The 10,636-nt window shown below is 39.0% G+C and overlaps 1 non-coding gene across 1 annotated transcript; it reads right to left on the bottom strand.

The window, feature by feature from the left end:
- Positions 1 to 6,229: 6,229 nt before the first annotated feature.
- On the bottom strand, positions 6,230 to 6,302 carry TRNAK-CUU (transfer RNA lysine (anticodon CUU)). The gene has a single exon. It is a non-coding gene; the product is annotated as a tRNA-Lys (tRNA).
- Positions 6,303 to 10,636: the final 4,334 nt, after the last annotated feature.

Raw genomic sequence — 10,636 nt, 5'->3', positions numbered from 1 at the left:
GGGAGATAGTAAATAGAGAGTAAATAACAAAATGCACATTACTCATAGCGGAGTTTGAGCAGAGAGTTTGCTCGGAATGAAGCGCAAGCGCCTCATCGTTGAAGTCATCGTGCGTCCTGGGGCCAATGGAGAGCGCCCCTCCAACAGATGCTAGACCAAATGCCTCCTCGCGGAGGTGTAGTACGCCGAGCCTGTTGGCGATGAAGTCCAGGCTTCTAAAGAGGAAGGCCTAGGACGGCTCAAAGATGGGTGGAACCCACATCCCAACAGGTGGGAGTGCGGGAAACTCTAGTGAGCCGAAGCGAGTCGTATCGCTTGAGCCTGCCATGGTGAAGGTGGCAGAAAAGTGGGCCATCCGATGACCAAAAAATGTTGAACGTACAACGTCTTCCCCACGGACGACGCCAACTATTGGTGCAGAAAGTGACCAGCATGTAAATATTTGTAGTTTTGCTGTACGTTGTGATTGGATGTGGCCTAGCACTCAATGACACATGGTTTATACTGGTTCAGGCAACGTGCCCTGCGTCCAGTTTGAGTCGGTCGGTGACTTTATTCTTGAGCCCAGGTGCTCAAAGTTTACAGTGGGGTTACAAACAGGAAGGAGAAAGATGGGGGGTACAAGAGGTCCGGTCGGACTCTAGTCTGAAGGGCCAAGAGTGACGGGAGCTCCGCTATGTGCTAAGTGTTTGAGCGTGTGCTTGTGGTTTGAACCTAGTGGTTCTGTTGTTGTGTTCTAGTGAACTGATCGATCCCTTTGTTGGGAGGGAGCGCATCCCCTTTTATAGATGAAGGGGATGGCCTTACAAGTGAGAGGGAGAGAGTACATATGCTACTAAGTCTTATTGCCCATGCCGACGGGTACAAGATGATGGTCGGCGCCCACAATACTGTTTAATGTCAGATGCACGTGGGAGGTTGCATCGTCTTCTTCTGGCATGGCAAACGTCGGTGCCTGTCATACTATTGATGCCGAGAGGCATACAAGGGGTTTTACCATATTCGCCTGGTACGATAAATGTCGGCGCCCATAACACTGTTGATGCCCAGAGGCATATGGGGGGAGCCTTAGTGTGTTTGTCCGGTATGGGAGTTGATAGCGCCCACAATATTGTAGGGAAGATGTCGGCGCCTACAACACTGCTTGGGTTCTATTATGCCAGGGAGGTCATAGGGTACTGTCCTACAGGTGTACAGGGTACGGTCCCTAGTATTACGATTTGACTTGTGCGCCCTGCCCTACTTTCTTCATCCGTTTCCTGGTCTTACTGAGCGGGCGTCCCCGGTCGGTTGGTCCCAGTCGGTTCTGATTGCGCTAGTCGGAGAGGAGATGTAAGCGGGGGTTCGGTGTTTTCTTGGTCGAAGAAGCGGATCGGAGTCGGAAGTGGTGTTTTGGTCAGGCCTTCCGATAGGAGAGGCCGTCCGGAGGCGGGCTGGAGACCGAAGCGAGCGCTCTGGTCGGAGAGGCGGGCCAGAGTCGGAAGCGGGCATTGTTCCTCCTCGGCCAGGCCTTCCGGTCGGAGATTGGATCGCCCTTCTGGCCTATCGTTTAGGTACTTGGGCCGGCCCAAGAGTTACGCGTTGGTTCGCAACGTTGTCTGCTAGGACGAGCCTTTGCTAGGAAACCGGTCCATGAGGGACCCCGGGTTTATGAACCCGACAGACGGTCTCTAGATATGACTGCCTCTATTAATCAGAGAGGTTGTCTTCTAATATTGTTTTTGTGATAGTGTCGATTGGGACACCTCTACAGCAGCAGGAGGAGGAGGAGGAGGAGGTTGTTGAAATATAGGTGAGTTGCCTAATTGTTCCAATATCAAGACAAGAGATCTTGAGCATAACCTAATTGTTGTTTTTCAAAAATATATGAGACCCAAAGCTTGAGGGAGCCTTCTCACCCTTTTTATCATAATGATGATTTTTTTGCTTTGTTTTATATAAATATATACTTGTAATTAACAAAAAGTAATGGGTCAAAGTTATGTTTCAATAAAGACCTTGGTTGATGTGACTGTAGCTGCTGGTATTCTTGCACTTGAAAATTCGTGCATGGATCCTAAAGTTGCAGGTAGTAATTCTAAAATCCCTGTTGATGGAGACGGCACTGTGGTGATGGTTAATTATTTGGGTAGAGGTTGTGAAAGTTACGACAATGAGTCTGAAATTGTGAAGAATGTTGACGACGTGAGTGTTCCTACTCAAGTAATTACTGCTAGCATTATTCATGATCCGATAAATAAAGATTATGCTAGAGCTATGTCAAAGCCGAGGACGGCTTTGTTTCAAGAAAGGAAGAATGATGAGCCCATGGCTCTGCAAGTTAATATTTCGGGTGATTTATCAGCTAACAATACGAAATATCCTTCTTTCATAAAGTTGGGTGCATTTTTTGTAATTCAACTGGAGTAAAAATATTTGACAATTCTTCCTAGAAATAATTGTTGAATCATGAGGAGCCATGGGCTCATCATTGGTGTCCTTCACTTATTCGTGACCAGGGCGAGTACGTTTTTTTAAGTAATGTTTAAAGAACTACTAAACTTAGTTATTTAACGTCAAACCCGAGTACTATGTAAATATTATCGCACAACATATACATGCTCCTTTATCTTTCACTCCTAAAAGATTGACAATATATGTACTCCCTCCATTATTATTACCATGTCATATTAGCTTTGTCCTAAGTCAAACATTACTATCTTTAACCATCAATTTGAAAAATCCTTATAGTTTCACAACATATAAAGAATAGATTATGAAGGTATTTATCTTAGTGAATCTAAAAATATAAATCTTATGTCCTGAATTTAGATAATTTTTTTTAAAATCGATGGTTAAAGATATAAATGTTTGACTCAGGATAAAGCTAATATAACATGTAAATAAAAATGGAGCCAGTAGGAGGAGTAAAGTATAAACTATAGTTTGGACAGAATGCAAGCTAGCTAAGCTGTCGCACATAGTAAACATAGGGCTCAGTGAACAACTCATCCATCGAAGAAGAACAGACAGAATCAAATGGTCGGAGCCTCTTAATTGTACTCTGACGCCGAACCCCAAACACTGTCATGGATTCCGTAGAAAACAAAACATGTTTTGACGCTTTCCAAACTGCAAGTTACTGACTAGCTAGAGGTACACCACATTGAGACCACAAGCACGACTGCACGGGCCTCCGCTCGCTTGAGCTACGCCGCGCAACTGCAAGCCACTACTCAAAGTCAAAGCTCGTCATCCGCATGCACACAGCCAGATCTTTACATGGTCTCTAGATCTTCAACTCGAGTTTAAATGTTGATTTTCTTTTTAATTAATGGAAAATGACTATTTTGACTAGTTGGGTATCGTTTTCGGTATCACTGTTACACTATTTAGAGTCTGTTTGGATATCCAGGGCTAATTGTTAGGTAGCTAAAAATTAGCTAAAATTAGTACTAGCTCATTTAAATAGGGGTTAATTTTTAGCTGAACCTTCAAGAAGCTGTTAGCCAACTAACTTGTCGACCCCAACTAATTTAGATTAATTTTTAGCCCAAACTAATAACTAGCTCTTGCTGAGACAAACATCCCCTTAGTACCAGGACTAGTGTTCTTATTTTTGTTAAGACCTCAGCAATAATTAAGCATCTTGTGTCATTGCTACACCAACATATATACCAAATTATTTTAACATTGACTAACAAAGAGTTACAAGTAATTTAGGTCAATCACACAATCGTATATACTTCTGGATATTCATATGAGTAAATTCTACCTTAATGAATATTATGATTAGCAACATAAGATTGATATTACTAGGTTCACTATAAAACATACTTTCTTAATATATCGCTTTTTTCATGTAAGATGACATAAATTTATAGATGATATTGGTAGTTAAAGTACTACTCCCTTCATACGAGAAAGAATATAATTCTCATTGTCAATGAGTCAACCCATCTCAAATTTGATCAAGTATATACAAATAAATATGTATATTATTTATGATGTGCAATAAGTATCATTAGGTTATTAATAATAGAATATATTTTCATAATAAATCTATTTAGAGATACAAATGTTGATATGTACTATTTTCTAAACCTAGGATCATAGTTTTTATCAGAGATAAGTAGTATATTAGAGACATTTCTGATCGACTTATATATTTCCGATTGGAAAAAGTACAAGCACGTCACGGGAATCGGCGGTCAAGGCAGTTCATTGGAATAGATGAATTTATTATGAGACAAAACATAAATACGAGTATAACTGAAGTACCGAAGGGAGTGTTCTATCCTGAATTTTGTAGGTTTCCTCTCCAAATTAAAATTTGTTAGAATACCACGTCCAAACAGACGATGTAGTAGAAGGTGAGGAGAAGCGATGCAAGATCCGATTTGCTTTTGAAACAATCAAATGCAACAGTTGCAACATACGTCTAAAGGCACATGAAACACTTAAAACATATTTCTAAAACACTTGAAACAAACACCCAAAAACACTTAAAAACCATTGCAAACATAGCACATCCGGATAAAACGCATGCAACGTATGTGTGAAACATATGCAACATCCAGATAAACACACTTGCAATATGCGTCCAGAAAATACAGATGAAAAATTGGTAACAGATCTTTGCAACATACACATACAACCATTGCAATATATGCAATATCCTGATCTACTTTTGCAGCATCCATCTAAAACACTTGCAACATACGTTTGAAACATCTGAAATACTCGAAACATACGCTTGCAACATGCGCTTTTACCAAAATATGGTAGCCTAGCAGGCGGAGCACGGCACAACGGGATCCAGCTGTGTGGTCGCAGTGGAGAAGGAGGATGGCAGCGGGCTGGTGGCTATGCAGCCCCTGGTTAGCGGCTGCGCTGCCCTGGCAATAGGGCACACGTGGTGCCCGCGGTGGAGGTGAAAGAAGCAGTGGGGTGGCGCGGCCTCACGCGGCGAACACGCCCGGCGGTCTGGTCGTGGGGGAGCATGCCGCGGCGGTGGAGAGGAAGGCCGGCGGGAGGCGCAGTAGAGAGGGAGGCATGCGGGAGCCGTGGCGGAGCCGGTTGCGGAGTGTAGTCGCGGTGATGCATGTCTTTTTTTTTTAATCCGTGGTGACGGGAGGGGAGCGGGGGAAGTGGATAGGAACGCATAGGTTTTTAAACATCGAGTCTATCAACAGGGGGTGACCGGTGCGCGAACGGACGTAGAGCATTAGAGAAGCAACCGAACAAGCCTTTGAACGCGTGGCTCCCGTCGCCGTTCTGCCTTTGGCTAATGTCCAGGTGCGGTTACACGCTAAGCGGTTTGTATGGCTGCGGCATAACTTTTTTTATTAGCCTTTCTATTCACGTCAAATTAAGCAAACAAATATCACCCACTATAGTATTACTACGTTCTTTTAATTTTAACTTGTCTCGCTCCTTTTAAATTAAACATATGTGAAAAGATATTGTGGTTATAAATATTTATTTTATAATCTTATAAAACTAGAAAAGTTATAGTATAAATGCTACTACTATCTAAAAAACCAATAAGAGTTCAATTAACAATATGTCATTAAACACAAATTAATGTTTTATTTTTTCTTGTTAATGTTCTTAGGCATAGCCTTCCAAACAAACAGACTATGACCTAATTTACCTGATCAAGAAGATTTCTTTAGATTTCTTGGCAAATTTTTTTCTAGGCAAATTGTCCAGATCTCCAACCAAACAAGGTCCTAGTGCCTTGTATTATATGGTGATGAGTTAGCTAAAGGAAAAAAGGCTCATAATGCAAAATCAGCCTATTTAAGTGTTAACTTCTACAAATGCTCTATATCAAGCTGTTCAATGTACATTTCCTTGTTCAAGTTTCTTTTGCTCACAACATGACATATTTTCAGCTCGGGCGCTCTATCAATCCAGGATCCGCCCCATAAGGAAGTAGGGTGTACACGCGAGTATACGTGATTTGAAGAAAAAATGTGTTTTGTGATTTTATAATAAACACTAAAAATGTGGAATGTTTGCAACGTTCCTAATAGCACGGAGTAGCCCAACAAAGCAAGGTCCCAAACAACACGGCCTAATATTGTTTCCTAGACTAATGACAACAGGCCCATCATATCCATCAAGGCCTATGCTGCACATTTACTACACAGCGGCCCATTTTAAATTTACTACGCAGCGGCCCATTTTAGAAGCAACCTTGTACAGTATATGTACGAAACTGAAAACGTGAAAAAAAAATAATCGCACACCGTGGGGCTCGAACCCACGACCACAAGGTTAAGAGCGTTGCGCTCTACCGACTGAGCTAGACGGACACTTTGTTTTTAATTTGTTGAAACAATTTAAAACAGGTCAGTAACTGCAGCTTGGTCGTATTTTTTCAATCACTGAACAATATTTTTCTCTCATAATAAATCAATCAATAATATTTTTAGCCATGATTTATCAGCCAAGTAAATAGGGCTTTGGCATGGACACGCACACTCTACAGAGCAGACGTGCCATCGTTTTCGCCGGTCATGTCTGGGAGCTTTATCTGCTGCCTGTATTTTGTCACCAGATTATCCGAGGTGCCGCCTCATTCTCTCGTTCTACTGCACCATGACAACACCTCCATAAAGGAAAGGGCCGTGAACGATCGCGTTTACACCAAGCTGAGAGTAAGACTCCAAAGCGCCACGTCATCTCAAATATTCGGTGCCACCTGATTGACATCCGATGCTCCAAAATAATTATTTTCCAATCCAAGAGATAAATAATGTAGAGAAGAGTGAACTTCTCTATTCCTAAAGAGTTCTCTCTTTAGATAACTTGTCCCAACCCACCATATATAAAACCATTACTTCTCTGTAATTCTCTCTGATTTAGAGTATATATAATCTATGATCATTCCGGCCTGTACAATAAACCCTGTGTTTCTACTTAAGTCTATGGCCACCCAAGGGATTTATTCTAGTCCAACAAATAAAGAAGATTGATTAGTGATCCAAGATTCGGATGGACTTGTTAATTTGAGTGTGGGTGACTGTGTTTGAAGAGATAATAATTATCTAAGTTAAGCTAAACAAAGTGGTGGAGGTGTCATTTTTTACCAGATTACCACGATGTAACACAATATCTACAAAAGTATATAAAGCAATTCAGATTCTTTACCCTTTTAATTAATTAAGCCATGCCTTTTTAAGCGACTACAAACTGTGGACGGAATGTAATGCAGCTTATTATTGCAAGGTGTTAAAATATGCAAGCTTGGAGAAGCAGATTGTTGATCATAGCAATATGACATGTGAATTGTTACAATCGTGCCATGTGCTACGTCACCTTCCGATGCACAGCAATGAAAGAACTCCATTGCCAAGTATATAGAGTTTCATACATATATCTACATATATCCAATACATGTAGAGTCTTTTACTTGTAAATTCTATATCTGCCACTAAAAAGGTTGTGACGCTCAGGGGCTGTTTGGCACGGCTTCAAGACCGTCTTCACGAGTTGTTTTACAGCTTCACCTGCCAAACGAGGTGCTTTAGTGCCATCTTCACAGGCATAGCCCCGGATTTTGTGGTCTCACAGGTAGGGATGAAAACGGATCGGATACGAACGGATATCACTCATATTATATTTGTTTTCATATTTCTGTTCGGATTCGGATTCGGACACGGATAGCGTTCGGATACATATACGAATACGGATTGACTCGGTTACGGATACGAATAATGAGTATCGAATACGGTATGAATCGGATTCGGAGAAGGTCGGATACAAATATCTATTCGGATATTGAGTAAAAGCAGCATATATATATATATATATATATATATATATATATATATATATATATATATATATATATATATATATATATATATATATATATATATATATATATCATACGTGCGCAAACCATTACACCACTCTATGAGTCCATAATCCATCTAGATTAAGCCGAAAGACTAAAGAGTAAAGCAACAAATAAGATAAAGATACAGATACATCATACATCAAACATCATACAAGCACCAATCTTCGCGGCATGAGTAGAAATAGCCAAGCTCATGGCTTCATGGGTCTCATGGAGTCATGGTCATGGATTCAAGATCTACAATCCTTATATAGGCCATTTTTTCATTTGAGAAAGTTTGAACAAAATGTAGTTCAAATTTCACAAGTGTGTGACATAGTTTTAGAAAGTCTATATGAGATTCAAGAATTTGTGACTAGTGTTTGATAAAACTTTCTCAAATGGGAAAATAAGCTATGTAACAATTGTAGATCTTGCTGAGATGATCAAACTTGGTATTCAGAGTTTTTTCATCTGAAGTCATTTAGTGTCTCATTTGAGCAAGTTTGACCAAGTCAAATTTGGTCAAATGAAAAAACAACACTTTGACTCTAGTATTATGAACTCTAAATGACTTCAAATTGAAAAGTTTTGAATACCAAGTTTGTTCAACTCATCAAGATCTACAATTCTTGTTTTGGTCAACTTTCCATTTGAGATAGTTTGGACGGTTCAAATTTGTGATTTTTAAATTTCGATGCTTACAAACTAGTTTTCGGAACCCTAGATTGTCTCAAATTGAAAAGTTTTGAATACCAAGTTTGTTCAGCTCATCAAGATCTACAATCCTTATATAGGCTATTTTTTCATTTGAGAAAGTTTGAACAAAATGTAGTTCAAATTTTACAAGTGTGTGACATAGTTTCAAAAAGTCTATGAGATTCAAGAATTTGTGACTAGTGTTTGATAAAACTTTCTCAAATAGGAAAATGAGCTATGTAACAATTGTATATCTTGCTGAGACGATCAAACTTGGTATTCAAAGTTTTTTCATCTGAGGTCATTTAGTGTCTCATTTGAGCAAGTTTGACCAAGTCAAATTTGGTCAAATGAAAAAACAACACTTTGACTCTAGTGTTATGAACTCTAAATGACATCAAATTGAAAAGTTTTGAATACCAAGTTTGTTCAACTCATCAAGATCTACAATTGTTGTTTTGGTCAACTTTCCATTTGAGATAGTTTGGATGGTTCAAATTTGTGATTTTTAAATTTCAACATTTACAAACTAGTTTTCGGAACCCTAGATTGTCTCAAATTGAAAAGTTTTGAATACCAAGTTTGTTCAGCTCATCAAGATCTACAATCCTTATATAGGCTATTTTTTCATTTGAGAAAGTTTGAACAAAATGTAGTTCAAATTTCACAAGTGTGTGACATAGTTTCAGAAAATCTATATGAGATTCAAGAATTTGTGACTAGTGTTTTATAAAACTTTCTCAAATGGGAAAATGAGCTATGTAACAATTGTATATCTTGCTGAGACGATCAAACTTGGTATTCAGAGTTTTTTCATCTGAGGTCATTTAGTGTCTCATTTGAGCAAGTTTGACCAAGTCAAATTTGGTCAAATGAAAAAACAACACTTTGACTCTAGTATTATGAACTCTAAATGACTTCAAATTGAAAAGTTTTGAATACCAAGTATGTTCAAATCATTAAGATCTACAATTGTAGTTTTGGTCAACTTTCCATTTGAGATAGTTTGGACGGTTCAAATTTGTGATTTTTAAATTTTGACGTTTACAAACTAGTTTTCGGAACCCTAGATTGTCTCAAATTGAAAAGTTTTGAATACCAAATTTGTTCATCTCATCAAGATCTACAATCCTTATATAGGCCATGTTTTTATTTGAGAAAGTTTGAACAAAATATAGTTCAAATTTTACAAGTGTGTGACATAGTTTCAGAAAGTCTATATGAGATTCAAGAATTTGTGACTAGTGTTTGATAAAACTTTCTCAAATGGGAAAATGAGCTATGTAAAAATTGTAGATCTTACTGAGATGATCAAACTTGGTATTCAGAGTTTTTTCATCTGAGGTCATTTAGTGTCTCATTTGAGCAAGTTTGACCAAGTCAAATTTGGTCAAATGAAAAAACAACACTTTGACTCTAGTATTATGAACTCTAAATGACTTCAAATTAAAAAGTTTTGAATACCAAGTTTGTTCAACTCATCAAGATCTACAATTGTTGTTTTGGTCAACTTTCCATTTAAGATAGTTTGGATGGTTCAAATTTGTGATTTTTAAATTTTGACGCCTATAAACTAGTTTTCCATTTGAGAAAGTTTGGACGGTTTAAATTTTGAAGCACTAAATGATTTCAAACGAAAAAGTTGTAAACAACAAAGTTTCATAACTTTTTGAGATCTACAATTTTTATTTTGATCATTTCTCCATCCAAGGTCGTTTGAATAATATCCGGATAATATCCGTTTTTAAATATCCGGATATATCCGATACTTAACCGGATTATCCGATATCCGCCGGATATCGATGATATTACATCCGTATTTGATATCCGTTTTAGTATCCATATCCGAAAAAAATTACGGATATCCAAGTAACTATCTAGATAAGTGTTCATATTTGTTCGGTCGAATGGACGGTTGAATAAATATCCGTACCGTTTTCATCCATACTCACAGGGGTGTGAGCCGGATGAAGCCCGAGAAAACCAGCTTGTCTCGGTGTCGCGAGTGGGCCCCAACACATAAAATTGCCAGATTTGCCCACTGCTTGGCGTGCAGGGAGAAGCAGAGGTCTGGCCGGCGAGTAGAGCGGCGGAGACGACGCATAG

The sequence above is a fragment of the Miscanthus floridulus genome, chromosome 16 (genome assembly GCF_019320115.1).
Source record: "Miscanthus floridulus cultivar M001 chromosome 16, ASM1932011v1, whole genome shotgun sequence".
NCBI classification, from domain to species: Eukaryota; Viridiplantae; Streptophyta; class Magnoliopsida; order Poales; family Poaceae; genus Miscanthus; species Miscanthus floridulus.
The sequence above is the reverse complement of the archived record's forward strand: the minus strand, read 5'-3'. Positions and strand labels throughout refer to the sequence as shown.